An 11,898-nucleotide genomic window follows, 5' to 3' on the forward strand; every position below is an offset into this window, starting at 1 on the left:
GCCAGAGGCCTTTCTCTTGGGCATTGTCGGCCAATTGGTGTCTAAAGGGGATAGAACTTTCTTTTTGTATGCCACAACAGCAGCAAGAATACTTATCGCGAAGTATTGGAAGACACAAGATCTACCCACTTTGGAAGAATGGCAGATGAAAGTGATGGACTATATGACATCGGCTGAAATGACAGGCAGAATCCGTGACCAACGAAAGGAGACCGTGGAAGAAGAATGGAGAAAACTTAAAAGTTATCTTAAGGACTATTATAAACTCAATGAATGTTAAAGTGTTGCGGTTTTCAGAGACAAAGGGATACAGTGATATAAGGTCAGAATATAGAAAAGACTAAGATGACAGAGGTCCGAAGTAACAATTGGGAGTTGCTAAAAAAAAATAATGGACATTGGGATGCAGAAAGGGGGGGGAGGGGAAGTCCAAGAAAAGAGGTTTATGAAAATATGCTATGAAACTATACGTGTATGTTTGTCTTTTTAAGTGTTTGTTTGTTATTTAAAAACTTTGTAAAACCAATAAAAATTTTATAAAAAAAAAAAAAAATAGAAGCTGCCTTGGTGACCAAAAGGTGGGACAGAAACTTTTTAGTAGAATAAAATGAGATCTTTAGCACTATTTTTCACCCTGTACACACAGACCCAACCAGCCATTTGTATGGATTTCATTTTTTATTGCGTACAGTCAAACCTCGGTTTTTGAACGTTATCTGTTCCAGAAGTCTGTTTGACTTACAAAACGTTCGAAAACTGAGGATCAAAGGGCTGTCAGCAAGTTCAAAGGGAGAAATTGAGAAATGTGCCTCAGAAGCCGTTCGATTTTTGGGACACGTTTGAAAATGGAAGCATTCACTTTCGGGTTTCCGGCGTTTTGCTTCCAAAACATTCGGCAGCCGAGACATTTGAAAACTGATGTTATAGGAATTCTAAGGTCTCACACATATATAAATCATATGTTCATAAATGTACAAGGCAAACACGTACGTAAGTATATAAACCACGTGTCTGAAATAGTACAGGAGAACAATTCTGAAGCCATTTTGACTCTTCCAGACACCTCAAATATTCTCTGCAATGAGGAAGGAAATGGGAAAACCTCCCCATTGTCTCTTTGCTCACAAATCCTGTCTTAAGGGTTTATTTGTGCATGAATAGGGTGAGCCTGTGACCTGGATTCAGAAACTAAGTCTGGTATTTAACATCTCAAAAGGAATGGCCAGGCTGCCAGGTAAAGCGATCAAGTGACCATTATCAGTTTCCTGCCAAACAGGATTTCGCCTCCCTGTGATGTATGTATCATGTTTTGGGGAGTGGTCTTGAGAGTCCCATGGACTGCAAGAAGATCAAACCTGCCCATTCTGAAGGAAATCAGCCCTAAGTGCTCACTGGAAGGACAGATCCTGAAGCTGAGGTCCAATACTTTGGCCACCTCATGAGAAGAGAAAACTCCCTGGAAAAGACCCTGATGTTGGGAAAGATGGAGGGCACAAGGAGAAGGGGACGACAGAGGACAAGATGGTTGGACAGTGTTCTCGAAGCTACCAGCATGAGTTTGACCAAACTGCGGGAGGCAGTGGAAGACAGGAGTGCCTGGCGTGCTCTGGTCCATGGGGTCATGAAGAGTCGGACACGACTAAACGACTCAACAACAACAACTTGAGCTACAGGTGGGCAAATTCAAAAGTCTATATAAGGGCTTGCACACCATTATTCTGGGTTCCTCCTCCCTCCTGCGTGGGGTGAGTGAGTGCCATGTTGCCACAGCGGTAATAAAGATCAGGCATAATAGCCGCTTTGCTCTGACTTGACCGAGGTTGATCTCTATTTCCTTCCTTTTAGGTTCTTATATAGGTTTCCCAGTAAGCCTCCTACAAGCAGGGAAACAGGTTTACTGAATTCCATTTTCACAGAGGTTTGACTGTACATGCATGCATACTTCTCACACAACCAGAGCTTACCTTATATACTTCTGTTAGGTGCTCTTGCATAGCTGCATATACAGTGGTACCTCGGGTTAAGTACTTAATTCATTCCAGAGGTCCGTTCTTAACCTTAATGGGGCCTCCTCTTGCTGCTGCCGCGCCGCCGGAGCACGATTTCTGTTCTCATCCTGAAGCAAAGTTCTTGAGGTAATATTTCTGGGTTAGCGGAGTCTGTTACCTGAAGTGTATGTAACCTGAAGCATATGTAACCCGAGGTACCCCGCCCATATGGCTGAGTTTCCCCAGCCACTCTGGGCAGCTCCCAATCAGTGTTAAAAGCAGCACAGTGTTACATATTAAAAACTTCCCTGAACTTCCCTGAACTTCCCTTAAGATGTCTTCTGAATGTCAGGTAATTATTTATCTCTTTGACATCTGATGGGAGGGCGTTCCACAGGGCGGGCGCCACTACCGAGAAGGCCCTCTGTCTGGCTCCCTGTAGCCTCACTTCTCGCAATGAGGGAACCGCCAGAAGGCCCTCGGCGCTGGATCTCAGTGTCCGGGCTGAACGATGGGGGTGGAGACGCTCCTTCAGGTATACAGGACTGAGGCCGTTTAGGGCTTTAAAGGTCAGCACCAGCACTTTGAATCGTGCTCAGAAACGTACTGGGAGCCAATGCAGATCTCTCAGATGTGGTCCCGGCGGCCACTCCCAGTCACCAGTCTAGCTGCCGCATTCTGGATTAATTGCAGTTGAAGTCACCTTCAAAGGTAGCCCCACGTAGAGCGTGTTGCAGTAGTCCAAGCGTGAGATTACCAGAGCATGCACCACTCTGGCGAGACAGTTCGCGGGCAGGTAGGGTCTTAGCCTGCGTACCAGGTGGAGCTGGTAGACAGCTGCCCTGGACACAGAGTTAACCTGCGCCTCCCTGGACAGCTGTGAGTCCAAAATGACTCCCAAGGTTGTCTCTGATCATATGAAGAATGCAACCCAAGGTACCACTGTACATAGAAAGTTTATCTCTTCCTTGCATACTCAAGACACATGTACATCTTTTCGCATGCACAGTTTATCCACCCCTGTTGAATACACAGATTTAGATGTGTACATCTTTCTATACAGGTATATAGCAGTTAATTCACTCTTGCATATGCATAGCTGTCTGCCCCCCCCCCGCCGCTTATGCACACATACAAATATGTACGGTTTTGACAGTTCAGGTTTTAAGGCATGCACACATTGTGTATATCTTACAGCATGCACACATTCCTTGGCAGTGTAAAGTTTACAACATTTGCACTCCAGGCAGGCAGACCTGTGTGGAGTTTTTACAAATATATGCACAATGTAAAACCCTCCCATTTGCGCGCGCGCGCACACACACACACACAGAGAGAGAGAGAGAGAGAGAGAGAGAGAGAGAGAGAGAATGGCTACAGATATTATAAAGGGTTTGCTGCCTATTGCATGCTGTCACGTCGGCCTGTCAGTCGGCTGGTAATTAATGCGAACTGCAGGTCCAGCGCCCCATCGGAGTCGTATATCACTGCCATCTCCAGAGCAGCAAAGCAACCCCTTTTACCCAAGCACTGTTATTAGGGGAATTTTCTATGTATTAGCTGTTGATGCACATTAATACATTAAAAATGTCAGTAGCGGAGGCCAGCTAATTGTCTGATTTAAATGTCTATTTGTCAGCGCGCAACTCAGGTGGGCATGAGCCGAATCGGGAATGAGGCACGGAAACCTGTCTTGGAACGGGGAGTGGGTGTCACCAGAGCGGGGCGTGCGCAGGTGATCGATGGCAGAGACGCACCGTCCGAAATGTTTGCGTTTCTTCTTGGCTGTCTCTGCACATGGCGGGCGGGGGGGGGGGAGAAGGGAGAGGACATGCGACGAAAGGAGGGAGCGATATCATGGAGACAAGAGTCCCCCCCCCACACCGAGGGGGATACCCTGGCACTTCCAAGCCCAGCTGTTGGAAGTCTGGTTCCCAGCTGCTCCCCACTCCCCACAGGAGGCGCATAGGAGAAGGAAGCAGACCTAGTACTCAGCTACACAGCTGCAAATAAAACGTTGTAAAGCGCAATATACAAATGTGACACTAGATGGTGAGAGCGAGCCATGCCAAACTCAAAGTATTTTTCAAAACGGGTTTTTTTTAAAAAAGCATGTTCACAGTTTTTTAAAATTTGTGTGTAGATTCCACCCTACAGACTCTGTAGGAAGCCAAGCAGGGGTACTTATTGGCTCCAGATAATTGGCCAGGCTGTTCCCTCAGAGGGCCCTGTTTCATAATACATTAAGGCACCACGGGCTCTGCAAAGAACCCCCCAGAAACAGCTACGTCACCAGAAGGTGTTGTGCAGAGCAAGGGAGAAAACAAGGCAGCCCTACCCTTAGGGAGCAGCTGTGCTGGAGTGTACACAGGTGTCAGGCTTCGGGGAATCAGCTTCCTCCCCCGTGGCAGTAAATAAGAAGATCAAACGAAAGGAGCGTCTTACCAGTTAGATTCTTTAATAATCACCGTGAGAGAACAAAGAGCACGTCTCCTAGAAATGGCGGTGCTCCCAGTTAAGGATCACTCCCCCCATCCCTACTAATCTACGTCACTCCTACGTCTTGTAATCTGATGTTGGATCCGCTGTGCTTTCCGTTCTGCCACTTTCTGAGCTCTCCAGGACTTTGGGGGAAGGGGTGTGTGAATACTATCCAGAGACTATGAATCTGTTAACCCTCTCTCTTCCAGTCTTTCTTCTGTTAGCTGTTCCCCATCCAGTATTTCCCAGCTTCTGCCTTCTGAATTATGCCCCTCTGCAAACCACTGTTCCAAATCTATACTGTCCTCCTGCTCCTGGGAAGATTCAGGGTCACACACAGTCAAATCTAATTGGCTACATTTTGATTTCATTATTCACAGGGAGAGGATCTCTTTTTATACCAATGCAACAGCCACTCGGTGCTTCAAACATCTACAAAGATTAGCATAGTGAGGTGTCTGGGGTTTTTAAAAGAAGGCTCCCACATATATACTCACAAACTTTTACAGGCAAGATATGTTAGCTTGGGAACACACAGTGTATTCCTAGTAATAGTAACCTAATTCCTAGGGTGGATGTGGACCATCATGATTCCCTAACTAGTAAAGATAAAAAAGGTAAAGGACCCCTGGACGGTTAAGTCCAGTCAAAGGTGACTATGGGGTTGTGGCGCTGATCTCACTTTCAGGCCGAGGGAGCAGGCGTTTGCCCACAGACAGCTTTCTGGGTCATGTGGCCAGCATGACTAAACAGCTTCTGGCACAAAGAGACACCGTGACAGAAACCAGAGTGCACAGAAACACCATTTACCCTCCTGCCGCAGTGGTACCTATTTCTCTACTTGCACTGGTGTGCTTTCGAACTGCTAGGTTGGCAGAAGCTGGGACAGAGCAACGGGAGCTAGCTCTGTCATGGGGATTCGAACTGCCTTCTGATTGGCAAGTCCAAGAGGCTCAGTGGTTTAGACCAGTGTTTCCCAACCGGTGTTCCGCGGCACACTAGTGTGCCGTGAGACACCGGCTGGTGTGCCGTGGGAGGGAGGCGGGCGAGTCGGGCGTCGAGAGGCGGCGGCGGCGAGGATCCGCGTCGAGCCGGGGGCGGCTCCGCGGTGGTGGTGCCGAGCGGCGGGGCAGCGCGCGCAAAAGGGAGGAGCGCGAGACAGCGGAGGAGGAGGAGGCCGGCATGTCCGGGCAGCAGCAGCAACAGCAGCAGCAGCAACTCCCGGCGACGGCTCCTCCTCCGCCCGCTATCGCCGCCACCACCACAACAGCCGCCGCCGCCTCAGCTGCCGCCGTCCCTCAGTCCCTCGCTCTGCTGCCTCCTCCCACCCCGGCAAGGGGAAGGGAAAAAACGTTCACTTTTGTGCGTCCCTCCCGGCGTGACGCTGCGCGCTGACGTCACGGGGCGGGGCTTTAATGGTGGTGTGCCGCGAGATTTTTTTCCGGTAAACAGGTGTGCCGTTGCCCAAAAACGTTTGGGAAACACTGGTTTAGACCACAGCGCCACCCACATCCCTAACTAGTAAAGCTGAAGGAAACACGTCTTGACCCCATTCGCATTTTGACATTATCAGGTATACTCAAAGAGCTTCTTATGTGCCCATCCCATGTGAACAACAGTGCTTGAGCAAAACTTAAATTGGATACTCAAATTTTCCTGTGAATTATACCCCTATTTCTTTTTTTAAAGGTGATAATAGTTTTTTTTTATATACCAAATCATAACCATAAATAAATAAGAACAAAAATGTGCACCCCACCATCGAGACCATTCCATTAGAACTATCCAACCTCCCAAAATTTCATCACTTGCGATGGTTTGACCCCTTTCTGTTTTAACAGCACAAATTCTACAAACACCTTCCGTATCTCCTCAAAATCATTTCTCCTGCGTATTCTCCGTTTTACCTTAATGACACATGTTAGTTTATCGTTAATAGCTATATCCCACACGTCTTTATACCATTATATACCCCTATTTCTGTGACTCAGGCCGCCTGCCCAGCTGCCAAATTTTCAGACTTTCTTTGTTTTAGAGAAGACTTACAACTCACTTACAACTGCCATTGGAATACATAGGAAATAATTTCACGTCTTAAAGCAGGTTTCTGCATGATTGTGATCACTCCATTGTCATGAAAAAAAAGCATTCTTCATATGCTCAGAGACAACCTTCTTTATTACTACAGCGGTACCAAGGGTTACATACGCTTCAGGTTACATACGCTTCAGGTTACAGACTCCGCTAACCCAGAAATAGTACCTCGGGTTAAGAACTTTGCTTCAGGATGAGAACAGAAATCGTGCTCCGGCGGCGCGGCAGCAACGGGAGGGCCCATTAGCTAAAGTGGTGCTTCAGGTTAAGAACAGTTTCAGGTTAAGAACAGACCTCCGGAACGAACTAAGTACTTAACCCGAGGTACCACTGTATTTTCAAGCACAATTGCGGAATTCTGGCATTGGAAAGAGCACAGAAATCCAACCTGGACTTAGGAACTCTGTCTCCATCCTCTATTTTTTGCTATTCCTAGTAGCATTGTGCCCACTGCAGAGCAGAGCAGGGCTGGCAGGCAAGGGCAGGGGTGAGGGGGGGCCTCCTCCTGTTTCTTGGGAGCCGAGCGCTTATTGCAGCTAGGACAGGCACTGACCCTTGGCATCTGTACCCCGCTGGGAGCCCCATCTATCCACCCTGATCTTTCGCTCCCCGCCTAATTGCCAGCGAGGGCAGGATGGATTTCTTCATCTGACATCCTCAGAATGCTTAATAAATGCCGCTTGTCCAAGGAATTAATTCAGGCCGCCCTGCAGATATCAATCTTGGCGTTGGCTGGCATGCAGGTGATATACGGCCCGGCTGCCATTTATTAGCGCAGGGCCGGTGGATTTAGGAAATGACTAATTTTATATGGTCTGGAGCGCAGTGCATCTCCTCGGACAGTAAATCCCAGCTGAGAAAAAGTGGGGAGGGAGCCGGGACACAAAAACTGCCTTCCCCAACAATAGGCATCATTCTCCCCCTGTCTAGCTCTGGTTAGGGGAGCAGCAAGGCTTTAGCAATAAGTTCCCGAGGAGGAAGTACAGTGGTACCTCAGGTTGAGAACTTAATTCGTTCCAGAGGTCCGTTCTTAACCTGAAACTGTTCTTAACCTGAAGCACCACTTTAGCTAATGGGGCCTGCTGCTGCCACTGCATGATTTCTGTTCTCATCCTGAAGCAACGTTCTTAACCCGAGGTAATATTTCTGGGTTAGCGGAGGCTGTAACCTGAACTGTCTGTAACCTGAAGCATATGTAACCTGAGGTACCACTGTATTCCGAAAAACAACAGGGGTTTGGATGGATCTCATCTGCATTCTCACCTCATTTAGGGAATAGTCCCTAGCAGGGTTGTCATATTCCCCAAACTAAAAATCCAGACAAAGCTGTTGAGCTTTCTTGGGGAACATCTCCCCCCAGAAAATTGAGTTTGGGGGCTTTGGGGATATTTTTGATGATTTTTTTCAAACCCCCCTTTGAAATACATCTAGGTTTTCCCGGACATTTTGCCAATTTCGCAAAAATATGCCCAGACACCAAAATGCTGCCCGATTTCTGGACAAATCCGGAAAAATATGGATGTATGCCAACCCTAGTTGATGGAGCAGGGCAGAAACAGTGAGGTGGAGCTGGAAGGCAATATCCCAGTGGTGCTTCTCAGAGACAGAAGTCCTAAACAGCCTCAGTCCAGTATACCTGAAGGAGCGTCTCCACCCCCATCGTTCAGCCCGGACACTGAGGTCCAGCGCCAAGGGCCTTTTGGCGGTTCCCTCCCTGCGAGAAGTGAGGTTACAGGGAACCAGGCAGAGGGCCTTCTCGGTAGTGGCACCCGCCCTGTGGAACGCCCTCCCACCAGATGTCAAGGAAACAAACAACTATCAGACTTCTAGAACACATCTGAAGGCAGCCCTGTTTAGGGAAGCTTTTAATGTTTGATGTTTTATCGTGTTTTTAATATTCTGTTGGGAGCTGCCCAGAGTGGCTGGGGAAACCCATCCAGATGCGTGGGGTATGTATGTATGTATGTATAAATAAATAATTTCTTATTTATACCCCGCCCATCTGGCTGGGTTTCCCCAGCCACTCTGGGCGGCTTCCAACAAAACACTGAAATACAATAACCATTATTATTATTATTATTATTATTATTATTATTATTATTATTACCCTCCCTTTCCCACCAAATGCAAAGGCCTGAGGGTCTGCCTGCGTTCTTTTAAACAGCTTGTTTTTAAACTTCCCTAAAGTGGGCTGCCTTCAGATGTCTTCTAAAAGTCAGGTAGTTGTTTATTTTTGACATCTGGTGGGAGGGTGTTCCACAGGGTGGGCACCATTACAGAAAAGGCCCTCTGCCTCTTAAAAACCATTGTAAACAGTTTAAATCATTAGTAGGATTGGAATATCACTTGTAGCTTAAAGGTGGACACAATGGCGAGGTAAAAGATTTGGATTATCATAAAAGATTCAGGAGGAAATGATTAACAATAGGACCCACAAAGGGGAGGAGGGAAATCTTTGGAATCTTGTTTTTATGTTGTATTCTCGATATGTGACTGTAAAATTTTAATCTGAAAAACCAAATAAATAAATTTCTATATATAAAAAAAGAACTGCCACTGACATCAGCTGTAACTTGAAGGACTTGTGCTTAAGCTTGTTTTCCCCTCTGCCCTCCTGTTCTTTTTTCCTTTTGTGTCGTGCCTTTTCAGAACCGACGTTGGTAATTTGTGGTAACCGCAATTTTTTGGAGGAGCTTCCCAAAATGAGAGAGCAAGGGGATATTAGGTGGTAGTCATCCAAATATCGGGTTGTAGCCAATGTTAGACATCCTTAAGAGTGGGCCCATGAAAAGCAATGGACCCAAGTGAGTCATGCTCATTAATTTCAAGAGAACTCAGCCGATACGCCCCACTGATTCATAGAACAAATGTCCTGCGTGCTGACACATGTCCCCTGCTCCCTGTCATATCCTCCAAATTGGTACACAGGTGGACGAGATTAAGTTATTCATTGCAAGGAGCAAGACAACAGAGCAATCCTGTCTCATGGAGCCTGATGGCATTGTTCTGCCGGAGAATTCCGAGAGACAGAATTCACATTATGAAGTGATGAAAAGGTACCTCCTAAATCATGGCGCTCCACAAACAGAGCCGCTTCCCCACAGTTTTGTTTCACAGCATGAATGCTTAAAGCAGAGCTTTCCAAACTATGTGCTGCAACATGTTGTTGCGTCGGCTGCCGTGTACAGATGTGTCGTGTGAACCATGGGTAGGCAAACTAAGGCCCGGGGGCCGGATCTGGCCAAATCGCCTTCTAAATCCGGCCCGCAGATGGTCCGGGAATCAGTGTGTTTTTACATGAGTAGAATGTGCCCTTTTATTTAAAATGCATCTCTGGGTTATTTGTGGGGCCTGCCTGGTGTTTTTACATGAGTAGAATGTGTGCTTTTATTTAAAATACACCTCTGGGTTATTTGTGGGGCATAGGAATTCGTTCATTTTTTTTAAAAAAAAATATAGTCTGCCCCCCCCACAAGGTCTGAGGGGCAGTGGACCAGCCCCCCTGCTGAAAAGGTTTGCTGACCCCTGGTGTGAACGCTCCTTCCGAGGCTGGAAAGTGCTTAGTTTAACCTCCGGATAGCTAGTAAAACTGAATTACTGTGCCGCATGAAATGATGCGCATCTAAAAAGTGTGTCGCTGACATGAAAACATAGGTGCCGACTCCATGGGGCCTGAGGGGGCTCGAGCCCCCTCAAAAAAATTTTTTTGAGGGGCTCAGCCCCCCCAATAATCTCAGGCACCCTTCCAGCAGAGCGCCGCCGCTGTCCCACGCCTCCTCCCCACCTGCTCCCTCGCCAGCCAGCCAGCCAGCCGCGCGCCCTAGTCGGAGAGCCCCGGCCGTCCCCCGCGAGATTAGGGAATCCCCGGGGGCGGGGGCTCCTGCCTCGCTGCTTCGCAGCACCACCGCCACTGCCAAGGCACTGTCAGGGGGAATTTCCTTCCTCCTGGCGGTTTCAGCGGTTTAGGGCCGGAGCGGAGGGGGCTCGCCCTCTCTTCTCCGGCTAGCCCCGCATTTCCCGCATATCAGCTGTTCCGGAGCTGATTAATAGGCGCAGCACACTCTCCCCTATTCGCTCACGAGGAGGCGGCGCCACTTTATTTGCATATTCATGAGCTTATTTATTATTCATGAGCTTTCCCGGCCCCCCCCCAATATTTTTTATAAGTCCGCGTCCCTGCATGAAAAAGTTTGGAAAGCTCTGGTTTAAAGGCTACCAAACATGTGGGCAAAGTCAGTTGTGTGGGTTCAGCTTACCAGGATGAGGAGGGCAACGTCATCTGAACACAGTTCAGAAACTTCAGCTGGTGCAGAATTCATTAGTCAGGTTGCTCATCAGAGCAAGACGGTTTGAGCATATCGCACCGATCCTGGTCCGACTGCACTGGCTACCTATGAGTTTCCAGGTCCAATTCAAAGTGCTGGTTTCAACCTATAAAGCCTTAAATGGCTCAGGACAGCAATACCTCAAGGACCGCCTCTTTCCATATGAACCTACCTGGACCCTGAGATCATCTTCTGAGGCCCTTCTTCATGGGCCGCCTCCTTGAGAAGTCTGGAGGCTCAGTGGCGGAGGAAGCCGCTGGGGCACCCAGACTAGCAAACATGGCGTGCACCCAGGGGTGGGGCGATCCAAAATGGTCAAAGGCCTGGAAACGATGCCTTATGAGGAACGGCTAAGGGAGCTGGGCATGTTTAGCCTGGAGAAGAGGAGGTTAAGGGGTGATATGATAGCCATGTTCAAATATATAAAAGGATGTCATATAGAGGAGGGAGAAAGGTTGTTTTCTGCTGCTCCAGAGAAGCGGACACGGAGCAATGGATCCAAACTACAAGAAAGAAGATTCCACCTAAACATTAGGAAGAACTTCCTGACAGTAAGAGCTGTTCGACAGTGGAATTTGCTGCCAAGGAGTGTGGTGGAGTCTCCTTTTTTGGAGGTCTTTAAGCAGAGGCTTGACAACCATATGTCAGGAGTGCTCTGATGGTGTTTCCTGCTTGGCAGGGGGTTGGACTCGATGGCCCTTGTGGTCTATTCCAACTCTATGATTCTGTGATCCTCCCACGGAGGTGGGGCGATCCTCCCGGGGGTGCCATTGGCAGCGCCCGATCCTCCCAGGGGTGTCAGCACCGCAAACGGGCATATTTGTGCAATCAGCAGGCAGATTTTCACAACAATCGTGAAAATCTGCCTGTCGGGGGTGCGAACACCATCCCGTCAATCCACCCGGCACGAGACCCGGGGTGGACAGCATCCCCCGCACCCTCCTTGTGATGCGCCTGCAGAGGGTGGCAACACGAGAACAAGCCTTCTCTGTAGTGGCCCCCCGTCTGTG

The sequence above is a fragment of the Podarcis vaucheri genome, assembly GCF_965113315.1.
Source record: "Podarcis vaucheri genome assembly, chromosome: 2".
In the NCBI taxonomy this organism is placed as follows: Eukaryota; Metazoa; Chordata; class Lepidosauria; order Squamata; family Lacertidae; genus Podarcis; species Podarcis vaucheri.